This window comes from Mus caroli, chromosome 1 (assembly GCF_900094665.2).
Source record: "Mus caroli chromosome 1, CAROLI_EIJ_v1.1, whole genome shotgun sequence".
Taxonomy (NCBI): Eukaryota; Metazoa; Chordata; class Mammalia; order Rodentia; family Muridae; genus Mus; species Mus caroli.
The window spans coordinates 35,886,105-35,892,375 of record NC_034570.1 but is presented as its reverse complement, the minus strand read 5'-3'; positions in this window follow the sequence as shown (position 1 = coordinate 35,892,375).

The following is a 6,271-nucleotide window of genomic DNA, read 5'->3' as shown; positions in this document are numbered from 1 at the left end:
AGAGAAGGAAGGAAGGAAGGAAGGAAGGAAGAAAGAAAGAAAGAAAGAAAGAAAGAAAGAAAGAAAGAAAGAAAGAAAGAAAGAAAGAAAGAAAGATAGATAGAAAGAAAGGTAGAAAGGAGAGAGAGAGAGGAAGGAGAAAAGGATGGAAGGAATGAAGCTAGAAAGGAAGAAATGAAGAAAGGGAAGAAAAGGGAAAAAAGAAGAAAAAGAATACAGACAGAAAGAACCTGACAGAGTGGAGTGTGCCTATAATCTAACAATTTACAGAAGCTGAGGAACGATCAGGCGTTAAAGTCCAGCCTATAGATAGCATCACTCTCAAGAGCTAGAAATGACAAATATCAACAAAATGCTTGTCTGCATTGCCAGCACTACCAATGAAGAAAAAAATACCGAATAATATATCAAGAAAATTGACAAATTTACAGTTACTGATAAAGAATCCAAGATAAATCCCTTAATAATGACTGTCAGGTCCAATAAATCAAGGATCTAGTCAACCTGAGCAGGGCTGTCATACTTCATCATGTGACACCTCTAGGAACTTCATGCACCAACAAGAGGATTCAGCCTCTGTCTAGATTGAGGTGTGCAATATGCTTGATGTAAAACACACCTTAAACCACTTCAAGTAATGGGAATAATGCAGCCTATGCTCTAGGATGGCAACAGAATTAACTTGAAATCAATACCACAAACACAGTTAGAAAAGTAAGAACATTTGGAAAGAATATAACTCTACGAAACAACACAGTGAATCAATAGCATTTCTCGTGAAAATTTTCAAAGCCCTTTGGACAACAGGAAACTGAAAGAACAACTTACCAAAATGGGCAAAAAATGCCACAAAGCAGTTGTTGAAATTTCAAAATATGAAACGCATATGTTAGGAAATAAGAAAGATGTAAACATGAGTAAGTTAAGATTCTACTTAAAGACAGGAAAGTAGGAGTATATTAAACCAAACATAAGCAAATTTCATGGTGTCATTTTTTTTAACAGCTAAGTAGTACTACATTATATGAATGTACCACTTTGTAAAAATCCATCCTTCAGTTGATGGACTAGTTTGTTTGCAGTTTCTGACTATTAAGAATAAAGCTGCTATGGGCAAATATCCTTGTGGAAGGATAGAATGTCTTTTAGATATGCCGAGAGGTGGTAAGACTGAGTGTTCAGATAGGTCAGTTCCCAATCTTCTGAGAAACTACTGTACTGATTCCCAAAGTGGCTGTGTAAGTTTGCACTCCAACCAGCAATGGAGGAGCATTCCCCTTGTGCCACATCTTCACCAGCATGAGCTGTCACCAGGATTGTGCTCTTAGCCATTCTGACAGGTTTAATGTGGAATCTCAAAATTCTTTTGATATCCATTTCTCTGATGGCTAAGGGTGTTGAACATTTCCTTGAGGATTTCTCAATCATCTAAGATTTCTCTGTTGAAAATTCTCTGTTTAGATCTGTCCTCCAATTTTTAATTGGAAGAACACAATCAACTTTCAGGACTCAAAGTTTACAATCAGACAAGAGCACTGAGTTACAGATCAATAACGTATATGCACGGGGCAGACCCGTGCATATACGTTATATACGTTATTGATCTGTAACTCAGTGCTCTTGTCTGATTGTAAACAGTGAGATAGGAATGTCGCCAACTCTTTGATCCGTCTTTGGGACCCTTTACCATCTACTGGGTTGCCTTGTCCAGCCTTGATGTGAGAATATGTGCCTGGTCGTATTGTAGCTTGTTATACCATATTTGGTTGGTGTTCATGCAAGTTCTGCTTTTTTTTTGATGGGAGGTTAAAAAGTGGGGAGTAGATCCAGGGGAAAGGGGAAGTAGGGGAAGAGACTTTGGGAGAGGGGAGAGAGGGGAAACTGCAATCAGGACATAATATGTGAGAGACAAATAAATAAAAATTAAAAATATACTCAATAAAAATATTCAGGAGATACAAAAGTTTTTAATATATGCAGAAAATGGTTGAAATACAAAACAATGAATTTTTTTTTAAAAAGTCAGTACAGAAATCCATGAGTTCTACTCCTTAACAAAGAACATGTAAACAAAGCTTAATGTCACCTCTACTCATGAGAATGGGTGTTGATTAAAGTTTGATATAAAGATCCCACTCAATACAAATACAATTCCAGGGAGAATATTCTGCACATATCAATCAGTTCTAAAATTTATATGGAAGTACAAGGATTAAAACAGTCAAGGAAAAAATGAATAAGACAAAAGCAAATATCAGCATTCTCTTTAAGGTCTACTGCAAAGTTATCATAGCCATAACAGCAGCAAAGAATAGACAAGGAGATCCAAAACACACAGCCCATAGGACTCCGAGAAGGAAAGGGAACATATAACAGAGAACACACAGCCTTTCATCAAATGTTGCCCAGGAGTGGATATGTGTACACCAAAAATGCAACAGAAACACTACAACACACAAAATATCTTAAAATGGACAGCATATCTAACTGTGAAGTTCAAAATTATAAATAGTAATATATATTATTTAATATATATAAATTCATACTATTTAATATATATTTATTTAATACATAAATTAATGTTTAATTTATATGTATATATGTTAGCATGGGACATCATGTTCTCAGTAGCTCTCATATATTTCATACACATGACATCAATCCTTCACACTCCTCATAAATTGACACTGGAACATCTGTGAAAAACCTTAAATACCCCTCATGCCCCCTCAGGAGTCAAGATGACACAGAGCATAAGCACACACTTTTTTAATATCTAGAATCCTTATCAAATTTGCGGCAACTATAAATAGCCATTAATTTACAACCCTAAAACTGGTTTCTTCGATTATGCGCCATATAATTATATATATTTTAAATGCAAATATTTGTTTATAAATATTACTCAAAGAACTAATAAGCTCTTTTAAATACCAAAATATCTCACTTTCTCTAATTATGATAATTTTGTAGCTAGATAAATAGCATGTCAGACTGTCTGCTCCTCCTTTATCCATTGTGATGTGCTCAAATGGGAAAATCTAAAAGAAAAAAAGAAAAGAAAAGAAAACAGAAAAAGAAATCTGTGGCAGATTTTTAGTGCCTCTGGTACTGAACACAGAATGCTAAGGAAAAACATGTCTTATCATGCAGTGGTGGTGTATAAAGTAATGGTGGATACAGGAACCATTAACTTACACAGGAGAGATTTGTGAGGGTTTATCTACCATGGACTATTCTTTATAGATTTGAGGGTCCTGTGATGTCACAGAAAGCTGGTTAATATAAAATAAAATGCAATGATTTCAGATCCTTATGAGAACAGCACAACATTTTAACAGCATTAAGAGGGTTCAAAACGTTCCACCTATATTACAAAATACTGCTCTTTTTTAATAGACCTATATTCCAGGGTAGTACTATTCAGGGAGTAGCCTAAACATTTAAACTACAGAAGCATGCTCTTCCCTACCTCTCAGACATCACAAACTGTGAAGCGCTGTGAAACATGCCATGCCCTGAACTCTTGGAGGTCAAATTCTAGTGGTTAAAACAGATGACTGAGGTCATGAAAGTTACCTGAAAGTCTAGAGGGGGACCAATAAGATATGCATAATATTCTAATTCAATGTTGAGTTTGCAAGTTGGAAACCTCCCTGCCATTGTAGACCATGTACTTCATTCATCTACCCAGTTTCAAGAGCTGTACAAGGCTTCTTCTGGTCTATTCACAATATTCTGTCTCCTCCTCTGACAGTGTAGGTGATTGACAGAATCTTTAGTTCAAATGCTTCCTTTTTCCAGGGGGCTTTTTCTCACCACCATGAAATAAAATAATGTTTTCTTCTGTCTTATCCTTGTCCATGGGTTTTACTATAATTTGCCAGTTCTATTAACACTTCAGTTTAAAGAGCTTTGGACTGCAGTTTCTTGTTGTGTTCATTTATTCAGTTATCTGACCTTGAGTTGAGTTCCTTACAGTCCAGTTGTCTTAGTTAGGGTTTTACTGCTATAAACAGACACCAGGACCAACCCAACTCTGATAAAGACAACATGAAATTGGAGCTGACTTACAGGTTCGCGGGTTCAGTCCATCGTCCTTAAGGTGGGAACACGGCAGCATCCAGGCAGACATGGTGTAGGACAAACTAAGATTTCTACATCTTCATCTGAAAGCTGCTAGCACAATATTGGCTCTCAGGCAGCTAGGATGAGGGTCTTAAAGCCCACACCCACAATGACACACCTACTCCAACAATGCCAAACCTCCGAATAGTGTCACTCCCTGGCCTAAGTATATACAAACCATCACATGAGGAAAACAAATCCTCTAATTAAATTGAACCTCCCTAAATAAAATAGTCCCCTCTGGTTTCTTCTGAGGCACCAGTATCAGCCAGGTTCATGCTGTGACCCCGATATAGAGGCTTCAGCCAAAGTAGAGTGGATTTTACTACCCTGCTTTAAGCTGTGGGATGACCATGCTGCCAGCCCTATCCAGGTTGCCTTGGATCTGCAGATGAAACACACACACACACACACACACATACATACACACACACACACAAAAGCTTATTTGTCAACCAGACTTACTGGCTCAATGCCTGGGCTCTTCTCAGCCTTCCTTGGCTGTCTCACACCCTTCTTTTCACTTCCAGCTCAGTACCCTAACGCTGCCCTCAACTTTAGTTGCTCAGATACCTTCTCCTTCTTCAGCAACCCAAAACTGCCCTCTACTTAGTTTCATCTCTAATCTCCTGCCTGGGGAAGCAACCTATGGTTGCTTCAACAACGATCTCACATGGCTGGTCACTTTTTCTCCAAAGCATGGCAAAATCTCCCTTTGTCTCCTTCTGTCTCTCCCTATCTGTGGGGACCCAGAAGTCCTGTCTCTTTTCTTCAGCTCAGCAATTGACTGCTGGCATCTTTAGTGATAGATCATGAGCCTATTGGGGAACAGGACCTTAGTATCAGAACCACCCCTACATACTGCTGCCTCCTCCACAGGCAGCATAAGGAGTTACAGACTTCCTCAAAACACACTTTTACCATGTCTCAGATATAACTGAAAATTAATGTCATAGCTGAGACTAAAGTGGGTGTGAAGGGCTGCAATTTTTCCCCAAAATATTGGGAATGGTGCATTGTTAACTCACTGAGGGGAAAGAGGGAGCTGCTTCCCACTAAACTCAACAGCCTGTGAGTGGAAAGTGTAGAGAAATGATGAACACAGACCAGTTGGAGCAGGATTATAATCATGTACCAATCCTTCCTTTAATTCAGCTTACTGGAGGCACAAAATGCTACTGGTTCTATGTTGAGAGACCCTATAGATATTTTTGCCTGGATTTGATGAATGGTGCAAATTAAAGGTTGTCAATTCATGACTCTTTGAAGATCCAATGCTTTTATATATATATATACATATATATACATTTATATGTATGTATATATTTCAGTTTAAAGAGCTTTTCATATATATATGAATAGAGCAAAAGGGAAAAATAACAAGAGTGAAGATTTATTTTATTATAATTAGTAAAACTGTGCCACAATAGACTTTGTCTGTATCAGACTTTGGGTTGAGTTCTGGACACGCTAGGAAAACAGATCTTCTAATTAAATTGAAGCTCCCGAAATAAAACAGTCCCTTGTGGTCCCTTTTACTTTGCAGAAAAACTATAATTTAATATTGTTCTTCATTTATACTACTCTTTATGGGAATTCTGCTCATTTTCAAGGCCATTTTAGAATTTCTTCTTTGTGATTACTTGCTGCTTGCTTTTCCTGACTCTGTGGTCCTGTCTTTTCAAGCTTGGGCAATCTGCACAGTAGAAAACTTTGAGCAGAATTTTCCAATGTTAGCACACACACACACACACACACACACACACACACACACACACACCTCAAGCTCCATACATTTCCTTAAGTAACACTTCATTTGTACTTATAAGGCTTGTGAACTAGAGAGGGCTCAGCTGATAAGAGCTCTTGCTTTTCAAGCATGAAGACATGAGGTTTGAACTCAGCACCCAAGTAAAATTAAGCATACCTCTGTGTGTCTGTAGTACCTGTATTGAAGAGGGAAGACATAGGAAGATCATCGGGGCTTGATAGCTAATAGCCTAGTACCAGGTTCAATGAAAATCTCTATTTCAAAGTCAGACAGAAAGAGAGAGAAAGAGAGAGAGAGAGAGGGAGAGACAGAGAGACAGAGACAGAGACAGACAGAGAGATACAGAGTCAGAGACACAGAAAGACAGAGACA